This window comes from Erinaceus europaeus, chromosome 2 (assembly GCF_950295315.1).
Source record: "Erinaceus europaeus chromosome 2, mEriEur2.1, whole genome shotgun sequence".
NCBI lineage: Eukaryota > Metazoa > Chordata > Mammalia > Eulipotyphla > Erinaceidae > Erinaceus > Erinaceus europaeus.
This window is the reverse complement of record NC_080163.1, coordinates 94,127,970-94,140,260: the sequence shown is the minus strand read 5'-3', so window position 1 is coordinate 94,140,260 and position 12,291 is coordinate 94,127,970.

Here is a 12,291-nt window from a genome sequence, read left to right as displayed (position 1 = left end):
CCCAGTGGTTCTTAAGGAGCGTGTTGTTTAGTTTCCAAATTCTATGTCTTTTAATAATTTTCCGTTTGTTGTTAAAAGTTAGTTTTACTCCACTGTGGTCTGAGAAGATACTTGGGATGATTTCAATGCTCTTGAATTTATTGATGCTGTCTTTGTGGCCTAACATGTGGTCTATCCTTGAGTATGTGTTATGTGGATTTGAAAAGAAGGTGTATTCCAGTTTTTTGGGGTGGAGGAGTCTGAAAATGTCCAAGAGGTCTAGTCTGTCAATCTCTTCATTCAATTCTCTTATATCTTTATTGGTTCTCTTCTTTGTTGATCTGTCTAAGTGTGAGAGTGGGGTATTGAAGTCTCCCACTATTATTGTATTACTATTGATGTATTTTTGAAATTGTTTCAATAGGTGTTTAATGTATTTAGATGGTCCCTCGTTGGGTGCATAGATGTTAATAATTGTTAAGTCTTCTTGGCTGATTGATCCTCTTATCATTATGTAATGTCCTTGCCTATCTTTTATTACTTTATTTAATTTAAAATCTATCGTGTCTGAGATGAGAATGGCTGTTCCTGCCCTTTTTTGTGGACCGTTAGCCTGTATGATAGTTTTCCATCCTTTCACTTTAAGTCTGTGTTTATCTTGTTGTGACAGATGTGATTCTTGCAAGCAGCATATGGTTGGGTTATGTTTTCTGATCCATCCCCCCACCCTGTGCCTTTTGATGGGTGAGTTTAAGCCATTGACATTTATTGATATTATGGATTTAATGTATTGTAGTGCCATTGTTCTAAGAAACAATTTGTTTGCTCTGATATATTACAAGTATTATAGTGATGTTCTTGTTTATAAGAGGTCTTTTAATACCTCTTTCAGGGCCGGCTTGGTGATAGTTGCCTCCTTTAACTGTTGTTTGTCTAAGAAGGTTTTGATCCCTCCATCTAGCTTGAATGAAAGTCTAGCAGGATATATAATCCTTGGTTGAAACCCTTTTTCATTCAGGGCTCGATAGATATCTTGCCACTCCCTTCTGGCTTTTAGAGTTTGAGTTGAAAAATCTGCAGAAAGTCTTATGGGTTTTCCCCTGTATGTGACTTTTTGTTTCTCTCTTGCAGCCTTTAGGATCCTTTCTTTATCCTTACTTCTTCTCATTGTGACTATGATGTGTCTTGGTGTTTTCAGGTCTGGGTTGATTCTGTTTGGTACTCTCTGGGCCTCTTGCACCTTGATATCCTTTCTGTTATTCAGGTCTGGGAAATTTTCTTGTATTATTTCCTCTAGGATGTTTGCTTCCCCTTCCTCTCTTTCTTCCTCTGGCAGGCCAATTATACGAATGTTACTTCTTTTGAGATCATCCCATATGTCTCTGTTGTTGTTTTCAGTGTCTCTCAATCTCTTTTTAAGCTCTTTCACCTCTTTCTTAGTTTTCTCTAACTCATCCTCTGTCTGACTAATTCTGTTTTCTGCTTCTGTTAGTCTGCTTTCCCTTGCCTCAGCTTCTTTCTTCATTACAGCTATTTCAGCTTTCAGTTCTCTAATTGTCTCAAGATAATCAGTATTTTCCTTGGGGGTCTCAACTGTTGTTTCCCTAATACTGCCATTTCTTTCCTCCAATGTTGTTTTCATTTCTGTGATTAATAAGTTTATTATTGCTTGCATACTTTTCTTATCTATGGTTACTTCTGACTGATTTGTGGTTTCTTCTGGGCTCTTGTCTTCATTCATTGGGGTAGCAGTTTTATTTGTTTTTAATCTACCCATTTTTTTTTTAATTTATGTGTTTCTCTCTCTTTTTTTTTTTTTTAATGTTCTGTTGTTCCTCAGTTGTTGTGTTTTGAGCACAAGTAACACTGTACTAAATACCTTTATGACAATTGCACTCACCAACCTCCGGAATAACCGTAGCAACTGAAGTAAGTATTGAAGGAGTTTAATCGTTACCAGTTAGCCAAACAATTTCTCCAGTCCGTGAAAAAATAGTAACCAAATCCCAGTGAAGAAAGAGAAAAGGAAGAGAGGATAGCAAGAATAGACAGTTATGCAAATCTACTATCCAGTGTATATTCTAAGGGTAACAAGAGTGTAAAGGGAACTAGAGCAGAGATACACACATAGAGAGTCCACTCTGGGTCAGATTTCTTCCCCAAAGTAATTCAGAAATTCAGAAAGGCAAAGAAGAAAGAAGTGTATGACAAGATTAAAAAAAAAAAAAAAAAAAAAAAAAAAAAGAGAGAGATTGAGAGAGATAAGAGAGAGAAAAGGGAGAAGATAGGAAGAAGAGTTGTAATTAAAGAGCAGTGCGAGGAACTTCCCAAATGTGTATCAGTGAATTAAAAAAAAAAAAAAAAAGGAAAAAGGAAAAAAAAAAAAAAAAAAAAAAAAAACCCTGTTTGGTGGTATGGGGTATCCTGCTAGTAGCTGGTCCCAGGCACTGCTTATGGGGGGAGGGGGGGCGGCGGGAAGGATGTATGCTTGAAAATTAAAAGGAAGAAAAAAGAATTTTTTCCCCTACTCTAATTCTTAACCCAAATTAAGTTATAGAAACATCCTTGGTATGACCGTTATGGCCCCTTATTGGATGGCCTGCTAAAGGCAGAAAATCCTATTGTTTACACGAGATGTGTCCGGAGCTCAAAGGCTAACCGCTTCTGCTTCTCAGGGCGCCATCTTCCGGGAAACCCCGCCCTCCAGACTTTTTTAAAGGATTTCTCAAAAATGAACACTAGCTCCAAGTCCTTTGATCCAATGAGAGCTATACTCAAGAAGTCTTTGGATCCACCCTCAGGGTCGCGGTGGACCCTGGCAACTCCCAAGAGGCAGCCCCCGAGCTAAAGTGCTCTCTCCGGGTCCTCTGCCCGCCGCGCTCTGCAACCGGCGGAGGAGCCGCCTTCCCGGGCGGGCGGAGGACAATGCCCGGCGCACTTGCCTTGCCTGGCGCCGCCTGGGAATTCTGGAGCCCCGCTAGTCCGTGTCACCTTTGCTCTAATTGTTAACCCAAATTAAACTGTAATAACTTCTTTGGTGCCCTCCCCCTTATTGACTGGCCTGCTAAAGGCAGAAAATCCTACCTTTGCCGGCGATGCTATCAGAGCACTCCGTCAGGTCACTTTTTAAGATTGAACTTAGACTTTGTTTAATCTATTGTTCCTTTTGTTTCATTTCAAACAGGTGGCCAGACCCACTATTTTCTCATCCCATGACTTTTTGTATATGGAAAACTAAAGCTGATTTTTATCTTTTTAAAATCCTAAATTCTTAAAAAAAATAATAATTCCGGGAATTTAAAAGCAAGAAGGTATATATAGAGTAGACGGTCTATCATACAGCAAACGGGAAGAGAGGCTAGGAACCAAAATGCTAGACTGTGTTATCTGAATATACATTCATAGATAACTGGTACTGTTGACTCTAAGGTGGCAAAATCAATTCACAGCATCATCTGCATTACTATAATGTCAAGTACTAAATACTAAATGGCCAGTATGTCTTAATGCAATGTCTTCATTTCTATGTTTGAAAGAGCCTAATGAGTATATCATTTATGTCTTTAAAATAAAAATGTTAACATACCTCACCTCTATGTACAGAAAAGGAAAAAACAAAAAACAAACAAACAAAAACCCCAAATCTCCAAAACAAAAACAAGTGCTGTTTATGAATCTAGGCATTCTGTGCCTGTATATATAGCAATAAGCAACAATTTTCCATATATTAAATTACATTTAAAATTTGTTTTTAAAATATTTCTATTTTAAACCTGATCATGACCCTATTTTAATCATGATTTTTTTGACTAAGCAAAAAGACTACATTAAGGTATTAAATGAATATCTACACAGTATTGTAGCATGAGCCTGAAAAATATCTTTTATAAACATTTTTTAAATATTTATTTTATTTATTTTCCCTTGTTGCCCTTGTTGTTTAACATTGTTGTGGTTATTGATGTTGTTGTTATTGGATAGGACAGAGAGAAATGGAAAGAGGAGGGGAAGACAGAGGGGAGGAGAGAAAGACAGACACCTGCAGAACTGCTTCACCTCCAGTAAAGCAACTCCTCTGCAGGTGGGGAGCCGGGGCTCGAACTGGGATCCTTAGGCTGGTCCTTCTGCTTTGTGCCATGTGCGCTTAACCTGCTGCTCCACCGCCTGACTCCCACCGAAAAATATCTTTATTGTTAACAATAGAAGACATCAATTGTTGGTCAGGCTATAGCACATCAGGTTAAGCACACATAGTAAGAAGCCCAAGGAGCAGCGCAAGGATCCTGATTTGAGCACCTGGCTCCCCACCTGTAGGGGAGGGGGTGCTTCACAAGCGGTAAAGCAGGTCTGCAGGTGTCTGTCTTTACCTCCTCTCTCAATTTCTCTCTTTCCTATCCAGCAGCAACAATCATGGGAAATAAATGGCCACCAGGAGCTGTGGACTCATAGCTCAGGCACCGAGCCCAGTGATAACCCTGGAGGCAAAAAAAAAAAAAGATTATATCAATTATTTAAAGATACAAGTCTCAAAGGAAGGAAGGATACTTGGGGTTTGATTTTAAATGTCTACTAAGCATTCTTCTGCTATTGTAGGCTGAGTGAGGACCTTTCCAACAGACTTTTAACTATTTTTTACAAAAATAGATTCAGGAGGTGACTCAACGACTAGAGTACTTACTTACACCTTATGTGAGATTCCTTGGGTTTAAGCCCCAGCACCATATGCGAGCATGCTGCCATGAAACCCCAGGGCTGTTGAGATTGTGGAACAGTGCTCCGGTTTGCTGTCATTACTCTTTCTTACTCTTTCTCATAAAATTTCATACATTTTACAGTTCGGTCTAGGTAGATGTTAGAAGGTAGCTCAGACAGTAGGGTGCAGGCCTTGCCATGCATGTGATCTATGCCCGACCCCCAAAACTGCACAATAGTGCCAAAGCACAAAGGAATGCTCCAGTGCTCTGGTATACAGTAGAAATGTCAAGTTGGAGGAGTGAAGTAACACACATGCAATGTCCTAGAACTGGAAAAAAAAAACTGGGCTCAGGGGGGTGACTTAGTAACAGAGTGAATGTATGTAGGGGTCCCAATATTTGATCCCTAACACTACATTAAAAAATTTAGCTCTCACTCCTAGCAAAATGTAGACATATAAATCAGTAGTTAATTAATATGAGAGGGGGAAATCAGTTGTATGTCTCAAAGTTTCTCAAAAGACAAACTGAATCTTTTTAATATATAGGCTATGTATTTGATATGCAGACTCTCTCAAAAGCCTAGACCAAGTAGATTAGAAGCTTCCAATAGCACAGCTATATACAAGATACTGGGTACTGTACAGCAAACCATAACAAAGGGACTTTTCAAAGTTAACCCAATTAACAAATAATGTGATGATAATATTAACTATTGATTGTCTTTTTGAACCCTAAGACAGCAGGAACCTCACATCTTCACTATAGAGCCCCTACTTCCCCCAGTCCTGGAACCCTTGGATAGGGCCCACTTTCCTGTATGCATCTCCCAATCCAAACCAAATAATATTGCATCTGCCGATCACAACCTAACCAAAGCAACGATTGCCACCTCAACATGCTTCACCTCAGACTGTATCCAGAGACTTCACGTGTGGAATGACAGCCCTTCAGCTTCATTACTCGAGTGAGACCTTTCCTTTAATAGTACACTCTAATTTCATCTCAGGTAGTTCACTTTCTAACAAAGTCCCATAACCTAGATATACACCAGTTTCTGTGAGAGAGAGCTTATGTGCACACGTATCCATAAACTACTGCAAAATATATACCTGAAAGCAGGATTACACTAGAGTTTGCAGTGAGTACCTCCCTAACACTTCCTCTCCACTATTCCAAGCTTGGGATCCATGATTGCTCAACAAATTGTTTGGCTTCATATGTTAACTCTCTTTTCAATCACCAGGTTCCAGATGCCACCAGGATGCTGGCTAGGCTTCCCTGGATTGAAGACTCCACCAATGTGTCCTGGAGCTCAGCTTCCCCAGAGACACACCCTACTAGGGAAAGAGAGAGGCAGACTGGGGGTATGGACCGACCAGTCAACGCCCATGTTCAGCGGGGAAGCAATTACAGAAGCCAGACCTTCTACCTTCTGCAACCCTCAACGACCCTGGGTCCATGCTCCCAGAGGGATAGAGAATGGGAAAGCTACCATGGGAGGGGGTGGGTTATGGGGATTAGGTGTTGGGAATTGTGTGGAGTTGTACCCCTCCTACCTTATGCTTTTGTTCACTAATCCTTTCTTAAATAAAAAAATTTAAAAAAAAAATTTAGCTCAGTCTGGTAAAATAGCTCACTTGAATACTGTATTGCTTTGCCATGTACACAACGCAGGTCCGCATTGAAGGGAGCTTTGGTGCTGTGGTCTCTTTCAGTCTCTCTCAGCCTCTCTACCTCTCTGTCTCTAAGAAAGATTCACTTCAATCATAATCATATTAATATAATCTCTGGATGATTCAAATTTTAGAAATATTAAATTGCATTATGCTCCTTTTAATAATTCATGGATAATTTACATTTACTCACTTTTCCTTATGCTGATTTTATCAACTTAGCATAAAACTTTATACTATTTACGTTTTACTTAGATTGATGCTTAGTTAGATTTATATTAGTAATCAGCTTGTAAATTTAATGGTTATATATTCAGTTTCCTGATTTTTATTTTAGTCTCAATTCTTCAATACTAATATTAACTACTTCTTAGTGAAAAAGGACTAAAAATACAGTATTACTATTCTGATATGCTACTGCAATCACTCTTCTCAAGTATTCCAAATTAGCTTCAGTCTCAAGAACAGCAAGAAATGATCAGGACTGATTATAGGACCTCAAAATTTGGTAATACTACAACAAATGGTGTCTAAACTGCAATGACTCAAGGTATTCCACAGATTTTAATAAGTCAATGAAACTAAGAGTACAGGAATGACTGAGAATGAACTTCCTGTCAGTCCAGTGACAAAGAGAATATCAATGAACTATTATGAATATTTTATTTATTTATTTTGGATAGAGACAGAAATTGGAAGGGTAAGGAGAAAAGTATGTAATTTGCCATGCTTATACAAAAAGAACTAGAGAAGCTGAGTGCTCTTTAGTCTTTAAAAATAAATTTGTAGCCAAAATGATCTCAAAAAATAAATTCTAGTCTCAAGGCCAAAGAGCTATCTGACTGGGTAGGACACATGCCTTATCATCACACCTTGCAGTTTGGAGGACAAGCACAACATGGTGTGTGTGTGTGTGTGTGTGTGTGTGTGTGTGTGTGTGTGTGTGTGTGTGTGTGTTATGTTATAGCACTACAGGAAATTCTGATGCCATTGTCTGTTGTATGTTAGCACTACAGGAAATTCTGATGCCGTAGTGTTTCTACCTCACTCTGTCTTTGTCCTTCTATATGAATGAAGATGCATCAGGGCTGCATTATGTGCAAGATGCTGGTTCTACATGAGTGTACATATGGACATACACACACATACACACACACAGCAAGATGAAAAGAAAATTCCATTCCCAAATGACTTTATCTCCTTTTCCAGCAATTTTATTCCTAAGACATGGGTGTAGATGAGTAGAAAGATACACATATAATGGAGAATAATATTCTTAGCAGCATAAATTATAATGGTCCAAACTGGAATGACACATATTCCAAGCCATGATAGAATGGATTAAATATGTTCTGTCAATTAAATACTGTTTAGAAGAAAAATCCATGATAGTATCATACAACAATATGAATGAAAATCACTAAGGAATGTTGAAGAAAAGCAAAAGATGAATGCAGTATTTCATGAATGGACTTACATTTAATTTAAAAATCAGGTAATCTATTAGGTATGCATACATAGCAAGTAAAATACTAAGATTAGAGAATGTTTATCATGAAAGTGGTCCAACAGTAAAAGGACATTTGTGATTAGGGCAGGACACAGAGGGATTGATTTCTAGGGTATCATTTATCTCTGGCTCTGAAAGTTAGGGTGGGGAGGCTTCACTATCATTTTTAAAATGTACTTTGCATTACTCCATTTATAAAAACAGAAAAGTTATTAAACTCAAAGCCTAACTTAAACATAATATTCACTATTGGTTTTGAGTTAGGGGAATCACATATTTTTTTCCAAAATCATATCATCTGACAAAAAGCTGTGTCAGTCTCAATAAAAGCTATGAATCTGTAGTGCTGACAGCCATGTAAAATCAGAATTTTTTAAAAAATTCATATATCTTTAGATATAACCAAGGAGGAAGCTATTTGATAGTTGTGCTCTAAGAAGGCCAGTGACAGATCACTGAGTAGTAGTTAACTACTGATCTACTCAGGAGAAGAAATTCCATATCATCACTTTTCCCAAGCTGGATGATTATATCTAAAAGTAAATTTATAAGCTCTCTCCTCTGCCACTTAGCAAATCCACTGATTAAAGCCACAGATGTGAATTCTTAGCTTAATCCACATGGGTACTGTGCCTCCACTGGACAAATAACAAGAATACTTGACGTCTAATCACTCAAGGTGTGAGAGCAAATCCTTTAAGAGAGTGAATTGATTTTTGAGAGCTAAGTTCAGTCTAATTACTAGGGTTTAGTGTCGTAAACTGAGATGAAGAAAGATTTGCTAGATGGTCTAAGGTCACACATTCAGTGAACAAAAAAGTCTGAGCTTTAATCATCTGACACCTTAACTTTTTTTCCCCCTTTTATAATATATATACTCTTTGTACAAAAATTTTGACAAGATTTTCATAAATTTCTATATATTTTTTCTTTTCTGTTTCAAACTATATACTTGAGAGTTAATGCCCCTTGTCTCCATTTAAATTATTTGCACAGAGTTAGTTCTTTCAAGCATCAAATTTTTTAATGGGATGAAAAAATATTCTATTTTATATCCATTCCCTTCTGAAATGTTGTGTTATCATAAACTACTAGCTTAAAATGTCAGCTTAATTGCTTAGTATTGAAATATCACTTCCTTTTAAATGTCTTTGACAGTTAAATATTCTGAGGATTTAAAAAGTCAGCCATATTACAACTCCTGATGAGATAATTTGAAAAAATTTATAACAATGTGATTTAACCTTTTAATGCCATTTGTGTTATAATGTACATTTATACAAGTCATTTCAGTGTTTGACTGCCAATTTTATAGAAAATAATAATTTTAGTGATTATAGTATTTCAAAACACCCAGTACAGTCTACACTTTACTATTCTACCAAGTGACAAGATTATGTATATTATACACAGCTGGATAAACCACTTAGGTCTCCAAATACTAATAAAAGTGTTATCTATGAATCATGTATTAAGAGCAAAAGCAGAAATGTTACACATATTATTTATTTTGAAATTATGCCTGGGGGTAAATCAACTAAGCATTGTTTAGAAATGAAAGTACTGAAGAAGGAAATATAAAGAGCATTTACATTGACTCTAAAGACCCACACTCAAAATATTATGTTTCTAGGAATCACCCTATTCTTGCAGTGATACCCTATGAATAGAATTGATTTGTTGATGGACTTTCTCCTAACTCATTGTTGGGCCTTAAAGCCAGCCCCCCCCCCACCACCCATGCTCCATGCTCCATTGCTGACACTATGGTCTATTTACATAATCATTGTTTTGCCTGAAAGATCCCCACCACTTTATCTCCTTAGGGTATTGTTAATTCAGTTAAAACCATTGCAACAGTTGCTAAGGATGCTTCCACCTTCCCAGCTTGCCTTTTGCCTCTCTCCATCCCCTTTCCTAGTCATTTCCATTTCCGACTTGCCACTTCCGGAATTCTACTATAAAAGTCACTTGTTTCCACTCTCTTTCTTTTTTTCTCTTCCACGGCATCCTGACCTGGAGAAGGGCTGGCATATATAGCAGGAGATGGCCATTTTGCTAGCTCCACATGGCCTAAACCTGCTATGCTCACACCTACTCTGGGAAGTCCGCATGAATGAAGATTGCGTTCCCACTCTGCCACGAGTTCCTGGTCTCTTCTCTCTCTCCGGCAATGCTAGCCCGGCAACTCATTAATTTCCCTATCCCATAAGACTTTATGTTAATTATCTGCAAATATCTTACACTTTGGTTGAAGCTGCCATGTGGGGTTAAATAATTTTTTTAAATATATGTATGGTATTCTCTCTTCCTGTGTTATTTTAGAGAATTTTTAAAAGTACCTGGTACTCATAGTACTAAACAAGAGTTAAAACACCTATACAGGATGACAGAACTAAAATCTACAATGAATGCTAAAATGAAAAGGATTTTAAATTTAGCATGCTTTAAATTTATTTTTTATTACAAATACCGTAATTCATGTCCAAAGTATGAAATTCCTAAATAATGCAATTTATGTGGGCTAGGCAGTGGCACATCCAGTTAAGTGCACATAGTACCAAGTGCACAGAGCCAGGTGTTTGAGCCTCTGCTTACCACCTGCAGGGGGTCTGCTTCACAAGCATTGAAGCAGGTCTGCAGATGTCTGTCTTTCTCATCCTCTCCATCTCCCTGTCCTCTTTCAATTTCTCTCTGTCCTATCTAATAAAAAAAAAAAAGCTAAATGGCTGCCAGTAGCAGTGTATTAACTAAGCACCCAGCAATGATCCTAGTGACAATATCTTTTTTTATTTTTAAAAAGAATGAAATTTATTTTTTAAATAACTCCCAAAACATGTCAATATTTAGCAACTGGATCTATTTCATGTTTGTCTTAACATAATAGAATACATGAATATAAAAGAGCTCCAGCACATGAATTCATATTCCATTTCAGACAGTGTATAAATATGTTAAAGAAGCAAGGAAAATGAGGAGAAAGAGGAGAAGAAAAAGGATACAGAGGGCAAATAAGAGGAAAATGGAGCAGGAGGATGAGGAGGAGGGGAAAAAAGTAGAGAAAGAGAAAGGAATAAGAAGAGGAGATGAAAAAGAGACAACACCTAATCATAGTTTATGTAAGAACCTACTACCACAATGATTTGGGTACTTAAATCCTAAAATTTCTACAAGTTATTTTTCACCTGAGACCAATTGCATAATAATAAATAAAACTGCTGTAGAGTTAGCATTTTAACAAATTAAATTATTAAAAGTATAAGTTAAAGTTAAGACCATTACGACCTAGATGAACCATAAGCTTTATCTCTACTAGATTTTAATTATGTAATTCTTTTTCTTTAAATTTTATTTATTTTTTCTTTTCTTTTCTTTTTTTTGCCTCCAGGGTTATTTCTGGGGCTCAGTGCCTGCACCATGAATCCACTGCTCCTGGAGGCCATTTCCCCCCTTTTGTTGCCCTTGTTGTTGTAGCTTTGTTGTGGTTATTATTGTTGTTATTGTTGTCATTGTTGTTGGATAGGACAGAGAAATGGAGAAAAGAGGGGAAGACACAAAGGGGAAGAGAAAGATAGATACCTGCAGACCTGCTTCACCATCTGTGAAGTGACTCCCCTGCAGGTAGGGAGCTGGGGACTCGAACCTGGATCCTTATGCTGGTCTTTGCGCTTTGTGCCACGTGTGCTTAACCGGCTGTGCTACCGCCCAACTCCGCTGTACATTCTTTCTTTAAAAGATTTTTTAATATTTATTTATTTATTCCTTTTTGTTACTCTTTTTTATTGTTGTTGTAGTTATCATTGTTGTTGTTGTTGGATAGGACAGAGAGAAATGGAGAGAGGGGAAGACAGAGAGGGGGAGAGAAAGACACCTGAAGACCTGCTTCACCACCTGTGAAGCAACGCCCCTGCAGGTGGGGAGCCAGGAGCTGGAACCGGGATCCTCAAGCTGGTCCTTGCACTTTAAGCCACCTGTCCTTACCCTGCTGCACTACTGCTCGACTCCCTAATTATGTACATCCCCCCATTAATGTACATTCTTATTAAATCATTTTTCTTATTAAATCGTTTTATTGTGTGAAAATATTTACAACATGGTTTTTGTCACAATATACAGTTATACTATTATCTCACTATGATGGGTGTCAGAACACCACATTCTCCGTCAACTTCTCACCTTCTTCTACTTCAAGACACCACTGGGTCGTCAAACTGTTTGTTTTTGCCACTAGGTTTATAGCTGGGGCTTGGTGCCTGTACTATGAATCCACAGCTCCCAGTGGCCTTTTTTTCTTCATTCATTTTTTTCTTCTTTTTAAAATAGGACATATAGAAATTGAGAAGGAGATACACACAAACACACACACACACACACACACACACACATATAGGAGAGGGAGAGGGAGAGGGAGAGGGAGAGGGAGAGGGAGAGG